The sequence below is a fragment of the Arachis ipaensis genome, chromosome B4 (genome assembly GCF_059453495.1).
Source record: "Arachis ipaensis isolate K30076 ecotype BB chromosome B4, ASM5945349v1, whole genome shotgun sequence".
Lineage (NCBI taxonomy): Eukaryota > Viridiplantae > Streptophyta > Magnoliopsida > Fabales > Fabaceae > Arachis > Arachis ipaensis.
The window spans coordinates 94372002-94392478 of NC_142439.1; the positions used below are offsets into that span (position 1 = coordinate 94372002).

At 37.1% G+C, this 20477-nt stretch overlaps 1 non-coding gene across 1 annotated transcript; it reads left to right on the forward strand.

The window, feature by feature from the left end:
- The first annotated feature begins 8829 nt into the window (after window positions 1-8829).
- LOC148568414 (small nucleolar RNA R71) lies at window positions 8830-8937 on the forward strand. The gene has a single exon (XR_015881842.1). It is a non-coding gene; the product is annotated as a small nucleolar RNA R71 (small nucleolar RNA).
- Window positions 8938-20477: the final 11540 nt, after the last annotated feature.

The following is a 20477-nucleotide window of genomic DNA, read 5'->3' on the forward strand; positions in this document are numbered from 1 at the left end:
ATTAAATTGGTGAGTATTAGTTATCGTGGTTGTTGTGCATTTTGTTCAAAAAATTGATTGCGTCAATCCTGTAATTGTGATTACTAATTATGTGTTTTGGCATTTTTTTGTTTAATAATTGAGTTAGATGAGGTACTACTTCTTTGTATTTTCCTAGACATTTGTAAATCTAGAATTGGATTCCATTGTTTGCTTGAAACTCGATATACAAATTTCATTCTCTTCTCCTTTAAATACACCATGTTATAGGGTGAAGTTGAAATGGTAACATGCTAATTATTGAATGTTGTTGTCTCTTTTATCTAAATCTGTGTGATTTATTTAGAAATAATAGGTTTGTGTGTTTTGCTTTTTTACTTTTCTATTTTTCATATCTATTTTTTTTATTTTTTATTTTTTTGATTTTTGATTTCTTTAATTTTTTTTAGATTTACATTGTGCTTTTCATAAGTGGACAAGCAAAAGTGAGGCTCACAAAATGGTACTCCCTATCCTCTTAAAAGAAAAGATCTAAGATAAATACTTACTTTAAGCTATAATCTAATATATTTCTTTTTTCCGATTTATACATACTAGGATTGTGTGGAAACTTTATAATTATCTGTCTAAGATAATGTTTACCTGATGTAAGAAGAACAATTGGAAATAAAGTAAATGATATCACTAAATGGTAGCCTAATTCCTTGCAATTCTTCACCAATAGAATGCACAACCAACACTAAAAGTAAGCCTCCTTTAGGACTATAATTTCTTATTATTTATGCATTTTGAAAATGTACAAAAGGCATTACCGTTATTTATTCAAAATAATATAATGTTATGATCTTTTTAACTCTAAATTTATTTGTAGCATGGATAGTATTTTACTTTTCTATTTCAGTTTAAATATAATACTCAAGATAACTGTATATCCATCAAAACAAAAATATTTTTAGAAAGTTATAAGATGAGATGTATGAAAGAAACTAAATTGTATTAGATAATAAATATTTATATACTAAGATGAGATGCATGATACAGTTGGGTGCTTTAGTCGGTTATTTAAATACAAAAAAGGTGTTCATATTGATGTTTGTATTTTGATATTATCCCTTAACAATTCATTTATTTAAGGTTGGAATATGAGGAGAGCATGGTGTCAGCCATCTTCTATTGCATTCTTTGCTCAAATTGTTCTTGACACTATCTCATACTCTTCTTTTAGGTCAGATTATTAGTTTAAAAATAAATTAGAATTTTAAATGTTCAACTTTTAAACTAAAATTTGAAGAGTTTAAAAATAAATTAGAATTTTAAATGTTCAACCTTTAAACTAAAATTTGAAGACTTTTACAGGGTTCCAGTTGAAAGGCTTACAGCAGCTCAAGTTGCAGTTTAAAAAATTTGTTAATCTGGTGTAAGATGGTTTTTGTTATAAATTGATGCTAAAAGCTTGCAAAGAATTTTACTAAATTCAAGTATTGTTAGTTAAGTTGAATTAGATAATTAGTAATGTCCTTGTCTCTGTTTTCTAAAATAATATTCTGACTTTATTTACAAAATACAATTTCAAATTTGACTTTATTAACAAATTTACATTGATTTCTTTTTATATGGTCAAATACTCATGTAACACCCTACCATATAAAACTTTACGCTTAAGTCATAAATTAGAGGTGGCGAGATATTACGACCTCTAAAATAAAAATACGTATATAAATATAGTTGAAAAAATTATAACTAGGAACCCTAAAAAAGAAGTTAAACAAAACCAAAACAAAAAAATTACATTATACTCGTTTGAATTAACGTAGAAGGATAAATAAGATCAAAGGGAAAAGAGTAATATATATATATATATATATATATATATAAGGATCAGAGTTCCAAAGATATAATTATCAAGCTCCAGAGTCGACCTGCAAAGCTAAGACCGGCCAGAGTATACATAACTAGACAATATATACAATCTAGACACAAAAAGTAAAGGCCCAAAACACAGTTCTTCGCTTCAGCTGCGAGTCTCCAGATTGCTCAGTGAGGTACCTCTCGACCTGCATATGAAAAACAACAAAATATGTATGGAATGAGAACTGTGAGTTCTCAGCATGGTAAAGGTACCCACATAGATAATATATAAGGTCCTGGAAAAGCCAGAGGTATTCCTAGAACTTCGACAACTCAGATCAAACTTCTACACTAAACCAGAAACTTCGATAATCTATCTAGGAATTCTAATTATAATCTAACTATTCACTTTCCATTTCCTTCACATCTCCTAACCACCATATATAGAACAACCTTCATCACACCTCCACCATATGAGGGATCTCTCAGAAACAAACACAGGCAAAATAGATAAGGAAAACACAAGTATAGATAGTAGTTATAGCAAATAAGTCAGATAGCAGTTAATACAACAAAGCAATTAGGTAAACCAAAATAATTACAAACTCAAAAAAAGTATCCAAATGCACATGATGCATGCTTGTTCTACTGGCCATGAGCTCACATGTCGGTTATTTTGCCAGAACCCGACACACTCGGTAGCTAACCCAGATATCGTCTCTCTGACATGCTTCCATACTCTTGGTATATATTGTCGGTCACACTCTTAGGATATAGTGCCCGCCACACTCTTGGGATATAGTGCCCGCCGCATTTTCCGGGATAAAGTGTTCCTACACTCTTGGGATAAGTGCCCGTCACACTCATGGGATATAGTGCCCGACACACTTCCCAGGGTAAAGTGCCCCCACACTCTTGGGATATAGTGCCCGCCACACTCCTGGGCTATAGTGTCTGACACACTTTACAAACAGAGAGAATATGATGCATACAAAGTGGAACAAATTATACGCAACCAATATGCTCATCACACTCATCTTTAGCATACTCAAGATCAATCGTATTCAAGATCAGAAACAAAATTACAACTCCATATACTTATCCAATCACAATTCCACACCACATTAATTCAATTATTCACTCCTCAATTTCCTTCAATATCAATTTAGCTCTATCAATGTCTTCGCGCCCTTTCCAAGGCCTACAAACTAACTATTGGACCTTAAACAGGGGTTACGGGAGTTTACAAGCTTATCCAGAAGGTCAAACAGTTAAAAAATAGGATTTTAGTGAAAAGCAGGGCATCGTGCATACGCATCATATTGTGCGTACGGATCAAAAAGGGAATCTAGCACTGATGTTACCGGACCAAAAGCTTGCCGAAAACTCAAACAATCCCCGGCAACGGCGCCAAAAACTTGGTGCACGAAATTGTGATCTCCAGGCTCGAACAAATCCTGGTAATGGCTCCAAAGCTTGGTGCTCTGATCTTAATTCATAATTGTCACAACTTCGATACAACTAACCAGCAAGTGCACTGGGTCGTCCAAGTAATACCTTACGTGAGTAAGGGTCGAATCCCACGGAGATTGTTGGTATGAAGCAAGCTATGGTCACCTTGTAAATCTCAGTCAGGCAGATATAAAGTGATAATGGTGTTTTCGAATATTATATAATAAAAGAGGGATAGAGATACTTATGTAATTCATTGGTAGGAATTTCAGATAAGCGAATGGAGATGCTTTCGTTCCTCTGAACCTCTGCTTTCCTGCTATCTTCATCCAATCAGTCTTACTCCTTTCCATGGCTGGCTTTATGCAAGGGAATCACCGTTGTCAGTGGCTACATCCCCTCCTCTCAGTGAATAATATGCTCACGCACCCTGTCACGGCACGGCTATTCATCTGTCGGTTCTCGATCATGCTGGAATAGGATTCACCCTCCTTTTGCGTCTGTCACTAACGCCCAGCACTCGCGAGTTTGAAGCTCGTCACAGTCATTCAATCATTGAATCCTACTCAGAATACCACAGACAAGGTTTAGACTTTCCGGATTCTCTTGAATGCCGCCATCATTCTAGCTTACGCCACGAAGATTCTGGTTAGGAGATCTAAGAGATACTCATTCTAGCTTAATTCATGTAGAACGGAAGTGCTTGTCAGGCACGTGTTCATAGGGGAGATGGTGATGAGCGTCACACATAATCATCACCTTCATCACGTTCTTGGGTGCGAATGGATATCTTAGAAGCGAAATAAGAAGAATTGAATAGAAAACAGTAGTACTTTCATTAATCTTTGAGGAATAGCAGAGCTCCACACCTTAATCTATGGAGTGTAGAAACTCTACCGTTGAAAATACATAAGTGAAAGGTCCAGGCATGGCCGAGATGGCCAGCCCCCTAAACGAGATCAATAGTCTCCTAAGATGAACAATGGAATAAAACTGAGACCAAAGATGTCAAATACAATAGTAAGAGGTCCTATTTATAATCAACTAGTCACTAGGGTTTACATGAGTAAGTAATTAATGCATAAATCCACTTCCGGGGCCCACTTGGTGTGTGCTTGGGCTGGGCTTTAAGTGTTGCACGTGCAGAGGTCATTTGTGGAGTTGAACGCCAGTTTCTGTGCCAGTTTGGGCGTTCAACTCTGGTTTTGGATCCTTTTCTGGCGCTGGACGCCAGATTTGGGCAGAAGGCTGGAGTTGAACGCCAGTTTACGTCGTTAATTCTTGGCCAAAGTATGGACTATTATATATTGCTGGAAAGCCCTGGATGTCTACTTTCCAACGCAATTGGTAGCGCGCCATTTCGAGTTCTGTAGCTCCAGAAAATCCACTTTGAGTGCAGGGAGGTCAGAATCCAACAGCATCAGCAGTCCTTCTTCAACCTCTGAATCTGATTTTTGCTCAAGTCCCTCAATTTCAGCCAAAAAATACCTGAAATCATAGAAAAGCACACAAACTCATAGTAAAGTCCAAAAATATGAATTTAACATAAAAACTAATGAAAACATCCCTAAAAGTAACTAGATCCTACTAAAAACATACTAAAAACAATGTCAAAAAGCGTATAAATTATCCGCTCATCACAACACCAAACTTAAATTGTTGCTTGTCCCCAAGCAACTGAAAATCAAATAGGATAAAAAGAAGAGAATATACTATAAATTCCAAACTATCAATGAAACAGAGCTTCAATCATATGAGCGGGACTTATAACTTTTTGCCTCTTGAATAGTTTTGGCATCTCACTTTATCCATTGAGGTTCAGAATGATTGGCATCTATAGGAACTTCAGATTTCGAATAGTGTTATTGACTCTCCTAGTTTAGTGTGATGATTCTTGAACACAGCTTCTTTATGAGTCTTGGCCGTGGCCCTAAGCACTTTGTTTTCCAGTATTACCACCGGATACATAAATGCCACAGACACATAATTGGGTGAACCTTTTCAGATTGTGACTCAGCTTTGCTAAAGTCCCCAATTAGAGGTATCCAGGGTTCTTAAGCACACTCTTTGTTTTTGCTTTGGACCTTGACTTTAACCGCTCAGTCTCAAGTTTTCACTTGACACCTATACGCCACAAGCACATGATTAGGGACAGCTTGGTTTAGCCGCTTAGACCAGGATTTTATTCCTTTTAGGCCCTCCTATCCACTGATGCTCAAAGCCTTGGGATCCTTTTTATTTGCCCTTGCCTTTTGGTTTTAAGGGTTATTGGCTTTTTGTTCTTGCCTCTTGGTTTTAAGAGCTTTTGGCTTTTTCTGCTTGCTTTTTTTTTTCTTTTTCTTTCTATTTTTTTTTCGCCTATTTTTTTTTCTGCAAGCTTTGTTCTTTGCTGCTTTTTCTTGCTTCAAGAATCATTTTTATGATTTTTCAGATTATCAAATAACATGTCTCCTAGTCATCATTCTTTCAAGAGCCAACATATTTAACATTCTTAAACAACAACTTCAAAAGACATATGCACTGTTCAAGCATACATTCAGAAAACAAGAAGCATTGTCACCACATCAATATAATTAAGCTAAGTTCAAGGATAAATTCGAAACTCATGTACTTCTTGTTCTTTTGAATTAAAACATTTTTCATTTAAGAGAGGTGATGGATTCATAGGACATTCATAACTTTAAGACATAGTTACTAACTACTAATGATCATGTGATGAAGACACAAACATAGATAAGCACATAACATAGAAAACGAAAAACAGAAGAAACAAGAACAAGGAATGAATCCACCTTAGTGATGGTGGCGTTTCCTTCTTGAGGAACCAATGATGTCCTTGAGCTCTTCTATGTCTCTTCCTTGTCTTTGTTGCTCCTCCTTCATTGCTTTTAGATCTTCTCTGATTTCATGAAGGATGATGGAGTGCTCTTGATGTTCCACCCTTAGTTGCTTCTAATAATTGTGTGGAAGAAAATGTATCCCCTGAGGTATCTCAGGGATCTCTTGATTTGCAGTCAAATGTTCTACCACTGAGCTATAGACCCTTGATGGAAGCTTTTGTCTTCCCTTTCCTCTTTCTAGAGGTTTCTCTGGCCTTAGGTGCCATCAATGGTTATGGAAAAAACAAAAAAGCTATGCTTTTACCACACCAAACTTAGAATGTTGCTCGCCCTCGAGCAAAAGAAGAAAGAATAGGAGAAGAAGAAGAAGGTATGGAGGAGATGGAGGGAGGTGTATATTCGGCCATATGGGTGGGATTGGGTGGGGAAGAGATGTTGAATTTTTGAAGGTAAGTGGGTGTATGGGTGTGAGTGGTAAATGGAAGACAGAAGGGATGAGTGTTTATTGGGAATAGAGGATGATTGAGAAGAGATAAGAGAGTGAGTGAAGGTAGGTGGGGGTCCTGTGGGGTCCACAGATCTTGGGGTGTCAAGGCATTTACATCCCTGCACCAATTTAGGCATGCAAAATGCCCTTGCACACAACTCTGGGCGTTCAGCGCCAGGTTGGTGCCCATTTTGGGCGTTCAACGCCCCTTTGCTGCCATTTCTGGCGTTGAACGCCAGAACCATGCTTGTTCTGGGTGTTCAGTGCCAGGATGCTCCCATTCTGGGCGTTCAGCGCCAGAACTATGCTCTGTTCTGGCGTTTGAACGCCAGATAGATGCTCCTCCAGGGTGTGATTTTTCTTCTGCTATTTTTGATTCCGTTTTTGATTTTTTTTTGTTTATTTTGTGACTCCAAATGATCATGAACCTAAGAAAACATGAAAAACAATAAAAATAAGAATTAGATAAACATTGGGTTGCCTCCCAACAAGCGCTTCTTTAATGTCAATAGCTTGACAGAGGGCTCTCATGGAGCCTCACAGATGTGCAGAGCTTTGTTGAGACTCTCCAACACCAAACTTAGAGTTTGGATATGGGAGTTCAACACCAAACTTAGAGTTTGGTTGTGGCCTCCCAACACCAAACTTAGAGTTTGACTGTGGGGGCTCTGGTTGACTCTGCTTTGAGAGAAGCTTTTTCTGCTTCCTCTCCATGGTTGCAGAGGGAGATCCTTGAGTTTTAAACACAAGGGAGTTCTCATTCCATTGAAGGACTATTTCACCTCTGTCAACATCAATCACCGCTCTTGCTGTGGCCAGGAAAGGTCTTCCTAGGATGATGGATTCATCCTCTTCCTTTCCAGTATCCAGGACTATGAAATCAGTAGGTATGTAAAGGCCCTCAACCTTTACTAATACATCTTCTACTTGTCCATAAGCCTGTTTTCTTGAGCTGTCTGCCATCTCTAGTGAGATTTTAGCAGCTTGCACCCCATAGATTCCCAGTTTCTCTATTACAGAGAGGGGCATGAGGTTTATTCCTGAACCAAGGTCACACAGAGCCTTAAAGATCATGGTGCCTATGGTACAGGGTATTATGAACTTTCCAGGATCCTGTCTCTTCTGAGGTAATATCAGTTGATCCAGATCACTTAGTTCATTGATGAACAAGGGAGGTTCAACTTTCCAAGTATCAATGCCAAATAATTTGGCATTCAGCTTCATGATTGCACCAAGAAACTTGGCAGTTTGCTCTTCAGTGACATCCTCATTCTCTTCAGAAGAGGAATACTCATCAGAGCTCATGAAGGGCATAAGGAGGTTCAATGGAATCTCTATGGTCTCTAGATGAGCCTCAGAGTCCTTTGGTTCCTCAGAGGGAAGCTCCTTATTGATCACTGGACGTCCCAGGAGGTCTTCCTCCTTGGGATTCACGTCCTCTCCTCTCCTCATAGGTTCGGCCATGGCACTTATGTCAATGGCCTTGCACTCTCCTTTTGGGTTCTCTTCTGTATTACTTGGGAGAGTACTAGGAGGGATTTCAGTGATCCTTTTACTCAGCTGGCCCACTTGTGCTTCCAAATTTCTAATGGAAGACCTTGTTTCATTCATGAAACTTACAGTGGCCTTAGATAGATCAGAGACTAGATTTGCTAAATTAGAAGCATTTTGTTCAGAGTTCTCTGTCTGTTGCTGAGTGGATGATGGAAAAGATTTGCTATTGCTAAACCTGTTTCTTCCACCATTATTAAAGCCTTGTTGGGGCTTTTGATCCTTCCATGAGAAATTTGGATGATTTCTCCATGTTGAGTTATAGGTGTTTCCATAAGGTTCACCTAAGTAATTTACCTCTGCTATTGCAGGGTTCTCAGGATCATAAGCTTCTTCTTCAGAAGAAGCCTCTTGAGTACTGTTGGATGCAGCTTGCATTCCATGCAGACTCTGAGAGATCATATTGACTTGCTGAGTCAATATTTTATTCTGAGCCAATATGGCATTCAGAGTATCAACTTCAAGAACTCCCTTCTTCATAGGCGTCCCATTACTCACAGGATTCCTTTCAGAAGTGTACATGAACTGGTTATTAGCAACCATGTCAATGAGTTCTTGAGCTTCTGCAGGCGTTTTCTTTAGGTGAATGGATCCACCTGCAGAGGTGTCCAGTGACATCTTTGATAGCTCAGATAAACCATCATAGAATATATCCAGGATGGTCCATTCTGAAAGCATGTCAGAAGGACACTTTTTGGTCAACTGTTTGTATCTTTCCCAAGCTTCATAGAGGGATTCACCTTCTTTCTGTCTGAAGGTTTGAACATCAGCTCTAAGCTTGCTCAGCTTTTGAGGAGGAAAGTACTTGGCTAAGAAAGCCGTGACCAGCTTATCCCAAGAGTTCAGGCTGTCTTTGGGTTGAGAATCCAACCATAATCTAGCTCTGTCTCTTACAGCAAAAGGGAAAAGCATGAGCCTGTAGACTTCAGGATCTACTCCATTAGTCTTAACAGTATCACATATCTGCAAGAATTCAGTTAAGAACTGAAAAGGATCTTCAGATGGAAGTCCATGAAACTTGCAGTTCTGCTGCATCAGAGAAACTAATTGAGGTTTCAGCTCAAAGTTGTTTGCTCCAATGGCAGGAATGGAGATGCTTCTTCCATGTAGATTGGAATTAGGTGCAGTAAAGTCACCAAGCATCTTCCTTACATTATTATTATTTTCGGCTGCCATCTCCTCTTCCTGTTCGAAAATTTCTGAAAGGTTATCTCTGGATTGTTGTATTTTAGCTTCTCTTAATTTTCTCTTCAGAGTCCTTTCAGGTTCTGGATCTGCTTCCACAAGAATGTTCTTATCCTTGCTCCTGCTCATATGACAAAGAAGAAGGCACAGAAAAATAATAATAATAATAGAGATCCTTTATACCACAGTATAGGGATCCCTTTGTGAGTGGAAGAAAAGAGGGGGAGACAAAGAATGTGATGTAAAGGAAGAAACACAACTGTACGGATGGAAGAGATGTGAGATGAGATGATAGGATATGAATGAATAAATAGAATAGGATGGGGGAGGGATAATTTTCGAAAATTATTTTGAAAAAGAGTTAGTGATTTTTGAAAAATGGTTTTTGAAAAATGTTAGAAATTTTCGAAAAATTTTTAAAATTTAAAAATAAAAATAATTAGTTAATAAAAAGGAAATTTTTGAAAAAGAGGGGAGATATTTTCGAAAATTAGAGAGAGAGAGAGTTAGTTAGGTAGTTTTGAAAAAGTTAAGAAACAAACAAAAAGTTAGTTAGTTAGTTGAAACAAATTTTGAAAAGATAGGAAGTTAGGAGGTTAGGAAAGATATTTTGAAAAGATATTTTAAAAAAAGATAAGATGAGAAGATATTTTTGAAAAGATATGATAAAATTAGTTTTGAAAAAGATTTGATTTTTAAAATCACAATTAATGACTTGATTCATAAGAAATCACAAGATATGATTCTAGAACTTAAAGTTTGAATCTTTCTTAACAAGCAAGTAACAAACTTCAAATTTTTGAATCAAAACATTAATTGATTATGTTATTTTCGAAAATTTGGTATAAAAATAAGAAAAATATTTTTGAAAAATATTTTTGGAATTTTCGAAAATAACTAAGAATTTTGAAAAAGATTTGATTTTTGAAAAAGATTTTGAAAAAGATAAGATTTTCAAATTGAAAATTTGATTTGACTCATGAGAAACAATTTGATTTTAAAATTTTTTGAAAAAGTCAATCCAAATTTTCGAATTTGATGAGAGAAAAAGGGAAAGATATTTTTTTGATTTTTGAATTTTTATGATGAGAGAGAAAAACACAAAAAAAAATGCAATGCGTGAAATTTTTAGATCAAAACATGTGATGCATGCAAGAATGCTATGAATGTCAAGATGAACACCAAGAACACTTTGAATGTCATGATGAACATCAAGAACATATTTTTGAAAAATTTTTAATGCAAAGAAAACATGCAAGACACCAAACTTAGAATTCTTTAATGCTTAGACACTAAGAATTCAAGAATGCATATGATAAACATGAAAAGACACAAAACAAAAAATCATCAAGATCAAACAAGAAGACTTACCAAGAACAACTTGAAGATCATGAAGAACACTATGAATGCATGAGATTTTCGAAAAATGCAAAATGCATATGCAAGTGACACCAAACTTATGATATGATTCAAGACTCAAACAAGAAACAGAAAATATTTTTGATTTTTATGATTTTCTAATTTTTTTGGATTTTTTCGAAAATAATATGAAAAAGAAAAAATAAGGATTCCAAAATTTTTAATATGAATTCCAGGAATCTTGCCATGTTAGTCTAAAGCTTCAGTCCAGGAATTAGACATGGCTCACTAGCCAGCCAAGCTTTCAAAGAAAGCTCCAGTCCAAAACACTAGACATGGCCAATGGCCAGCCAAGCTTCAGCAGGTGATCATGGATCAGCAGCAGGTGGATGAGCAACAACTAAATTGCTCTTGATAACAAATTGCAAGCCTCAGTCCAAATGAATTTAGACATGGCTTTACAGCCAGCCAGGCTTCACATGCTTCATGAAACACTAGAATTCATTCTTAAAAATTTTGAATAAATTTTTGAAAACATTTTTATTTTTTTCGAAAACAAAAGAGAAAAATTTTTTTGAAAATATTTTTGAAAGATTTTTGAAAAGAAAACAAAAAGAAAATTACCTAATCTGAGCAACAAGATGAACCGTCAGTTGTCCAAATTCAAACAATCCCCGGCAACGGCGCCAAAAACTTGGTGCTGTTGCCGGATCAAAAAGGGAATCTGGCACTGATGTTACCGGACCAAAAGCTTGCCGAAAACTCAAACAATCCCCGGCAACGGCGCCAAAAACTTGGTGCACGAAATTGTGATCTCCAGGCTCGAACAAATCCTGGTAATGGCTCCAAAGCTTGGTGCTCTGATCTTAATTCATAATTGTCACAACTTCGATACAACTAACCAGCAAGTGCACTGGGTCGTCCAAGTAATACCTTACGTGAGTAAGGGTCGAATCCCACGGAGATTGTTGGTATGAAGCAAGCTATGGTCACCTTGTAAATCTCAGTCAGGCAGATATAAAGTGATAATGGTGTTTTCGAATATTATATAATAAAAGAGGGATAGAGATACTTATGTAATTCATTGGTAGGAATTTCAGATAAGCGAATGGAGATGCTTTCGTTCCTCTGAACCTCTGCTTTCCTGCTATCTTCATCCAATCAGTCTTACTCCTTTCCATGGCTGGCTTTATGCAAGGGCATCACCGTTGTCAGTGGCTACATCCCCTCCTCTCAGTGAATAATATGCTCACGCACCCTGTCACGGCACGGCTATTCATCTGTCGGTTCTCGATCATGCTGGAATAGGATTCACCCTCCTTTTGCGTCTGTCACTAACGCCCAGCACTCGCGAGTTTGAAGCTCGTCACAGTCATTCAATCATTGAATCCTACTCAGAATACCACAGACAAGGTTTAGACTTTCCGGATTCTCTTGAATGCCGCCATCATTCTAGCTTACGCCACGAAGATTCTGGTTAGGAGATCTAAGAGATACTCATTCTAGCTTAATTCATGTAGAACGGAAGTGCTTGTCAGGCACGTGTTCATAGGGGAGATGGTGATGAGCGTCACACATAATCATCACCTTCATCACGTTCTTGGGTGCGAATGGATATCTTAGAAGCGAAATAAGAAGAATTGAATAGAAAACAGTAGTACTTTCATTAATCTTTGAGGAATAGCAGAGCTCCACACCTTAATCTATGGAGTGTAGAAACTCTACCGTTGAAAATACATAAGTGAAAGGTCCAGGCATGGCCGAGATGGCCAGCCCCCTAAACGAGATCAATAGTCTCCTAAGATGAACAATGGAATAAAACTGAGACCAAAGATGTCAAATACAATAGTAAGAGGTCCTATTTATAATCAACTAGTCACTAGGGTTTACATGAGTAAGTAATTAATGCATAAATCCACTTCCGGGGCCCACTTGGTGTGTGCTTGGGCTGGGCTTTAAGTGTTGCACGTGCAGAGGTCATTTGTGGAGTTGAACGCCAGTTTCTGTGCCAGTTTGGGCGTTCAACTCTGGTTTTGGATCCTTTTCTGGCGCTGGACGCCAGATTTGGGCAGAAGGCTGGAGTTGAACGCCAGTTTACGTCGTTAATTCTTGGCCAAAGTATGGACTATTATATATTGCTGGAAAGCCCTGGATGTCTACTTTCCAACGCAATTGGTAGCGCGCCATTTCGAGTTCTGTAGCTCCAGAAAATCCACTTTGAGTGCAGGGAGGTCAGAATCCAACAGCATCAGCAGTCCTTCTTCAACCTCTGAATCTGATTTTTGCTCAAGTCCCTCAATTTCAGCCAAAAAATATCTGAAATCACAGAAAAGCACACAAACTCATAGTAAAGTCCAAAAATGTGAATTTAACATAAAAACTAATGAAAACATCCCTAAAAGTAACTAGATCCTACTAAAAACATACTAAAAACAATGTCAAAAAGCGTATAAATTATCCGCTCATCAAGGGCCAAGTTACAGCACGTCAAAGTTGGTTAAAAATTGTGTTTATACCAAAATCTCAAAACCTCAGGTTTTCCAAACTTTCCAATCCAAAACCAACCAAGTCATAACCAAATCCATACCAAGCATTCTCGTAATTCCCCAAATACCAATTCTACTACTTATCAATTATTTAGTCACCTAAAGTACTGCTACTCCATTATCAATTCAGCATCATATTCATAATATATAGATAGATACATACATACAACAATGACATCAAATCTAACCATTTTGCCATCAAATTCAGCATCATACTTATTTCATACATACATATATATTAATTCCATTAAATCCAACCATTCAAATATTCAAGCCTATCCTAAGACAACTAACCTAAGTTTTCACGCAACATTATAGATTAACTACGAGAAACCAAAATCATACCTTGCCCGATTTCTCTCCAAGTTTGGAACACCTCAAAACTCTCATTTCCTCAGGTTTCCGAATCTCCAATTCCTCACTAAATGAATTCCCAGCTTCCAAGGCTTAATTCAAGCATCCAACATCCACCAATTTGATTCCAACTCACACAATTCAATCTATTACCATACAATTTCACTATAATCAATATAGGGTTTTATAATTTCAATAATTTACAAGGATTCAAAAGTTTCTTACCTTACCCACTCAAAATTGGGATGAAACCTACTTATAATCCACGATAAAGTACCTCTAAACAATCAAATCATAATAATTCAACATCTCCAAAACCAAAAACGCAAAATTAAAGGAAAGGGAGAACTAGGCATGAATTTTGAGATGCCTTACCAAATCAATCAGATAGGATTGAAGATCTTGATGAGATGAACGCATGGCTGTAAATGGTGCAGCGATCGGAGCTACAGATTGAAAGTTATGGAAGATTGAAGATGGAAGATAATTGGGGTTAGGTTTTGTTCTTCCTTTCACCAAGTTCAGCGTGATCTTATGAATTGAAGGGGGAGAGAAGGCTGAATGGAGCTTATATACATGGGTTGAGTGTGTGGGCTTGGGCCTACTTGGGCTCGATTCATTCGATTTAGCCCGTTGGCCCAACTTTGGGCCAAAATCTTTAAAATTAGTGCTGAAATTTGTATTTTAAATATTTTTATTCTTCTAACTTATCAAATTTAATTTCCTAATTTCTTTGAATAATGATTAATTTATTGGTTAATTATTTATTAATTACCCGAAATTTACATCCTACCCACCTAATTAGGAATTTTGTCCCCAAAATTTTGATTACTAAAGAAAATAGATGGAAGCACTCTTCTTGGCCTCAATTCCTAGTTCGGTTCCAAGTTTGATACTACGTCCGACATTTCCAGTCCTAAACCCTCAACTTTGTCATGCGACATGAACGAATCAAGGTTCCAGATTTAAACAAAACAAATTCAAATTACGTGTCCAACATGATAATTACCTCGACCCTGTTGCGACCGACCGTGGCTCTCCCACGTGGACAACCCCTGGACATGTGCCCCGGTAAGCCACATCGATAGCATAGACCTAACCTAAACCTGCGCAACTCATCTAAAGCAGTCTCATCATGGCCTTCCAACATCAACGCCCACTTCATGGAGCAATCTTCCGCGAGCTAGCTCTTGTTAACCAACTTAGTAAAACTCCTTATCCTTTGTGGATGTACATGATTGAATATCTCCCTCCTGAGTCTCCTCTCGTACCGGGCACAAATCCATTCTTCGTAATTAGCTGAATTTTCTTGACAAGTCTTTGAGAAATGGCACAAGTTGTTAAATTTCTGGGTATACTCAACAACAGACATATCTTCCTACTTCAGTTGCATTAGCTCCAACTCCTTTGCGGTACAAATTGCTTGCAAGAAATATTTCTCGTAAAACTCCATCTTAAACTTATTTCAAGAAATATCAGTTACTTCCACTTGTAAGGTACAACACACCTCTTGCCACCAGTGTTGAGCATCCTCCTTAACATATGGGTTACTATCACCACAGACTATACTTCGAAAATACACTGAATTTGTAAAAATTTCTCCATGTCTTGAAACTACCCATCAACCTCCAAAGCATTGACATTTTCATTAAACTGAGGTGGACCAATCTTAAGGAAGTCGGCAAGGGTCACGGACCTATAGTTTAAATAAGTTTATAGTTTAAATGATAACTTATTCTTCATTCAAATGTGTTTATAGTTTAAATGATTTAATATAGTTATTGTTCACTTTTTTCTATTTGGATGAGCAATTTTTTTGCATACTTAATACAATAAAAATATTAAAATATTCTTGCTTTTGGGATGTTGTCTACTCTGCTATTTACTTCAAACTTTGTTCATTCAATAGAATGACCTTCAAATACCTTTTCACATTAGATCTTTCTTTGTGGTACAAAGTTTATGGAGATCCTCCTCAAAATCTCTTCTTACTATGATACACTCTAAATCTAACAACAATATAAGAAAACGGGTAAAAAGAATTCATACCCTTTTCTTTTTTTTCCACCTTTCTTATGTATGTGTCTTATTATGCTATCTAAGTTGTGTGTTTTTATAGTTGGCATTTGTATCTTGATACTATTCTCCAAGAGTTCATTTATTTTACATATATTAGAGTTTTGTTAAGCTTAGATTTAAATATTTGATCATTCGTCCAGTATATCAAGTAACTTTTGCAAATAAGTTGTGCTTATCTTTTATGATAGAGTTCTTATCTTATCATAATTTGATCTATTGTCATGTTTTGAAGTTGTTAAATATTTTAAATCCTATTGTTCTTGACATTTATGTTTGTGCATTGGGGGATTGGTATTGAAATTATGTATTATCATACAAATTGCCTAAAAGCTAGGTATTGCCATTATGAAAATAAATTTGTTAGGTACTTGATGTGTGAGCATCTTTCTTACCTTTTCCTAATGAATTTGCATTTAATTTGTTAAGTTTTATCAAGAATTAATTATCTTTTAGCCACTATGGATGCTACTTTGAGTCTTGTGTATTTCTGTTTATTTTAGGTAGAATTCGGATGGATTTGATGGAGTTTCTGCAGAGAAAGAGAAGAAACCAAGGAGCTGACCACGGAGGAGCGACATGAGCGCGTACCTGACGCGTACATGTGAAAAGCGAATTGGCTCAGCGACGCGTGCGTGTACCTGACGCGTACGCGTGACGCGCGAAAAATACCATCGACGCGTTCGCATGACTGATGTGTACGCGTGACATGCGCGGCATGCAGAATTCGCAGAAAACACTGGGGGCGATTTTAGGCCAAGTTTCGACCCAGTTTTCGGCCCAGAAACTCAGACTAGAGCCAGGAGATAGCAGAGACTCAAGGGGGATTCACACAAGAATGATTATGCCCACTCCAAGTTAGGTTAGACCCTACGAAGCAAGTGGTCCCCATCCATCAATTGAAGACATGCTGATTGCTTTAATTAATTTTGATTTAAACTTTATTTTTAATTCAAAAATAGGAAAAGATATTATTTTAGTTTTAGAAGATAGATTTTAAATTAATTAGGATTAGATATAAAAGGGGATTCCAATAGGGAGATTCCAACACAATATTATTCCATTCCAATTCACAATTCACAGTTTACCACAATCCTTATTTTCTCTCTGAACCATGAGCAACTAAACCTCCATTGTTAAGGTTAGGAGCTCTATCTATTATATGGATTGATAATATTATTTTCTATTTTAATTCATGTCTTGATTTATATTTAAGAATTGTTTTTGTTCTTTATTTTATGAATTTGGGTGGAACGGAAGTATGACCATCTTTCTAATTGAGTTCTTGTATAACTTGGAAAAGCTCTTTAGTTGAACAACAGCTTGAAAACAATTTCTCCTCAATTCTAATTATCTGGACTTAATGGGATATGTGACATATAATCCTCTTATATTTAGGTAATTAGGAGTTTTGTGGCATAATAAACTAGAATTAAGCTTCACCTTCTAATTGGAATTAATTGACCAAGGAATTGGTGGTTGATGAATTTTAGAGGAGACTAGAAAGGTCTAAGGAATTAGAGTCTAGTCACATATAGTCTGCCATGAATTAAATCTTGCATGATTAAAATAGTTAATAAGAAAAGTCAATCCCGAAAATAGATATCTCTGAAGCCTTAACTGTTTCTCCATACATATTTCACAACTTGCTTACTGCTTGCTTTATTAAATTTCTAAATTATTGTTTAATGCTTTTGAATACCAAAACACTCTTTTCTGTTTGTCTAATTAAGTAAATTAATCAACCATTGTTGCTTAGTCCTTCAATCCTCGTGGGATCGACCCTCACTCACCTGAGGTATTACTTGGTATGACCCGGTGCACTTGCCGGTTAGTTTGTGGTTATAAATTCTGCACCAAGTTTTTGGCGCCATTGCCGGGGATTGATAGTGATTAACAACTATTAGTTGTTTCATTGCTTAGATTAGGCATTTTAGTTTTAATTTTTTTATTTTATTTTTGCTTAGTATTTTCGAAAAATTTTTTTATGTCGCACTAATATTTTTCCTTAATTTCTGAAATTAAGTTTGGTGTCGCTTAGTTAATTTTATTTTAATTTTCTTTTTTATTTTCCCTGTTAATTTTCGAAAATTTTTGTCTAATTTCTGTTTGCAATTTTTGAAATTTATTCATTTATTTAGTATTTCTATTTTATTATTTTACACAGGTTACCTCTCAGGGACTTCTCTGCACTCTGACGTAGAGAATCCCATCTTTTGTTATTTTTTGTCTGTTTATGTGCAGGAATAGAAACAAGGAACCTCTGTTAGACTTTGATCCAGAACCTGAAAGGACATGTAGGCGACGTTTACAACAAGCAAGACTTTGCAAGGCTGCAGAATCAACCATGGATCACAATAATGCTGTTAATGCCAATGTGGCAAATCCGAATGAGAACGAAGAACAAAGGAGAGTGCTAGGCTCTTACTCTACTCCTACTGCAGATCTTTATGAAAAAAGTATTGTGGTGCCTCCTATAGCTGTGAACAACTTTGAGTTGAAGCCACAATTGGTCACCCTGGTGCAACAAAACTGCCAGTATCATGGTCTTTCCCACGAAGACCCAAATCAATTTATTTCTGACTTTCTACAGATTTGTGATACTGTGAAGACAAATGGAGTGAACCCAGAGGTGTACAAACTCATGCTCTTCCCGTTTGCTCTGAGGGATGGAGCAAAGCTATGGCTAGATTCCCAACTCAAGGAGAGTTTGAATACTTGGGACAAGGTTGTTATTGAGTTTCTTACTAAATTTTTCCCACTAAAGAAGCTGACTAAGCTTAGGGTGGAAGTTCATACCTTCAGGCAGAGGGATGATGAAACTCTTTATGAAGCTTGAGAGAGGTACAAGCTACTGATTTGGCAATGCCCTCTGGACATGTTCTCCAAATGGACCCAACTAGATATCTTTTATGAAGGCTTGGGTGAAATGTCCAAGATGTGCTTAGATAATTCTGCAGGTGGTTCATTACACAAGAAGAAGACACCAGAGGAGACTATTGAGCTGATTGAATTGGTTGCTAGCAACCAATATTTATACTCATCTAACAGGAATCCTGTAAACTCTGAGGCTCCTCAGAAGAAGGGAGTTATGGAAGTAGAAGCTCTTAATGCTCTTCTTACTCAGAATAAGCTTATGTCTCAGCAAATAAGTCTGCTTACTCAATAGATGGGTGGAATGCAAGTCTCAGCTATCAATACCCAGTACTCACCTCAAGAGGGCTCTTATGACATGACAAGTAATTTTGTGCAAAATGATAATTATGATTATGCTCAATCTCCTTCTGAATAGGTCAATTACATGGGGAGTGGTCCTAGAAATCCCAACAATGACCCATATTCCAAGACATACAATCAGGGATGGAGAAATCACCCAAATTTTGGGTGGAGGGACCAACCTCAGAGACCTCAGAATTTCAACAATAACTCCCAGGGCGGTTTCCAACAGAACAATTACAATAACTGCCAATTTCAGTCTCAGCAGCAACAACCACCTCAGCAGGCAAACTCTAAATCCCAAGAAGATTCTAATTGGGAGATGATGAGGAGTTTTATGCAGGAAACCAGAGCCTCCATTAAAAATTTAGAGGTGCAAATGGGCCAACTGAGCAAGCAAATACCTGAGAGGTCTGCAAGTACATTTCCAAGTGATACAGTGGTGAACCCAAGAGAAGATTGCAAGGTTATTCAATTGAGAAATGGTAAAATAGCTGGCTCTGAGACAAGGGCCAATGAAGAGCTAGTTGAAAAGAAAGCTCCAGAGGAGAAGAAGGAAGAAGTGGAGCACGCCCCTCCAAAGCGTGCAGACAACCCATTCCCTGACTCTCTTGACACGTATCCTACATTACCAAAGGCTCCTGAATACAAGCCAAAAATGTCATATCCTCAGAGGCTTCAGAAGGCTTCCAAAGAAAAGCAGTTCTCTAAATTTTTAGATGTCTTCAAGAAGCTACAGATCAACATTCCTTTTGTAGAGGCTCTTGAGCAAATGCCCCTTTATGCTAAATTTATGAAAGAATTGTTGACTAATAAGAGGAATTGGAAGGAGCAAGAAACTGTGGTGTTGACCAAGGAATACAGTGCTATTATTTAACATAAACTTCCTGAGAAAATGCAAGACCCAAGGAGCTTTGTGATTCCTTGCACCATTGGAGATGTCACCATTCAGAGAGCTTTATGTGATATTGGAGCTAGCATCAACCTCATGCCACTTTCAGTGATGAAAAAGCTTCAAATTGAGGAGGTAAAACCCACTCGTATTTCTCTTCAACTTGCTGATCTTTCTATTAAATTACCTGTGGGTGTTGTTGAGGATTTACTTGTGAAAGTAGGACCCTTTATTTTTCCTGCTGATTTTGTTATATTAGACATGGAAAAGGATGTAAAATCCTCTATTATTCTTGGTAGACCCTTTTTAGCTACAGGTAGAGCTCTGATTGATGTGCAAAATGGTGAATTAACCCTAAGGGTCAATGAAGAACAGGTGGTCCTTAATGTTTTTGAAGCTCTCAAGCACCCTAATGATTCTGAAGGGTGTGTAAAAATTGATGTTGTTGAACCACTTGTTCAAGAAGTACTGGAAGTTGAGGTACTTGATGACATTCTGAATCCTATTTCTAAGTATGAATTAGTTGAAGTTGATGATTCACCACCCCAGAAGGCACTAGTTCACACGCCTAAAGCAGAGGAGGAAGCTCCCAAGCTTGAGCTCAAACCTTTACCTCCTTCTCTGAAATATGTATTCTTGGGTGAAAATGATTTCTATCCAATGATTATTAGCTCTTCCTTGAAGTCTGAAGA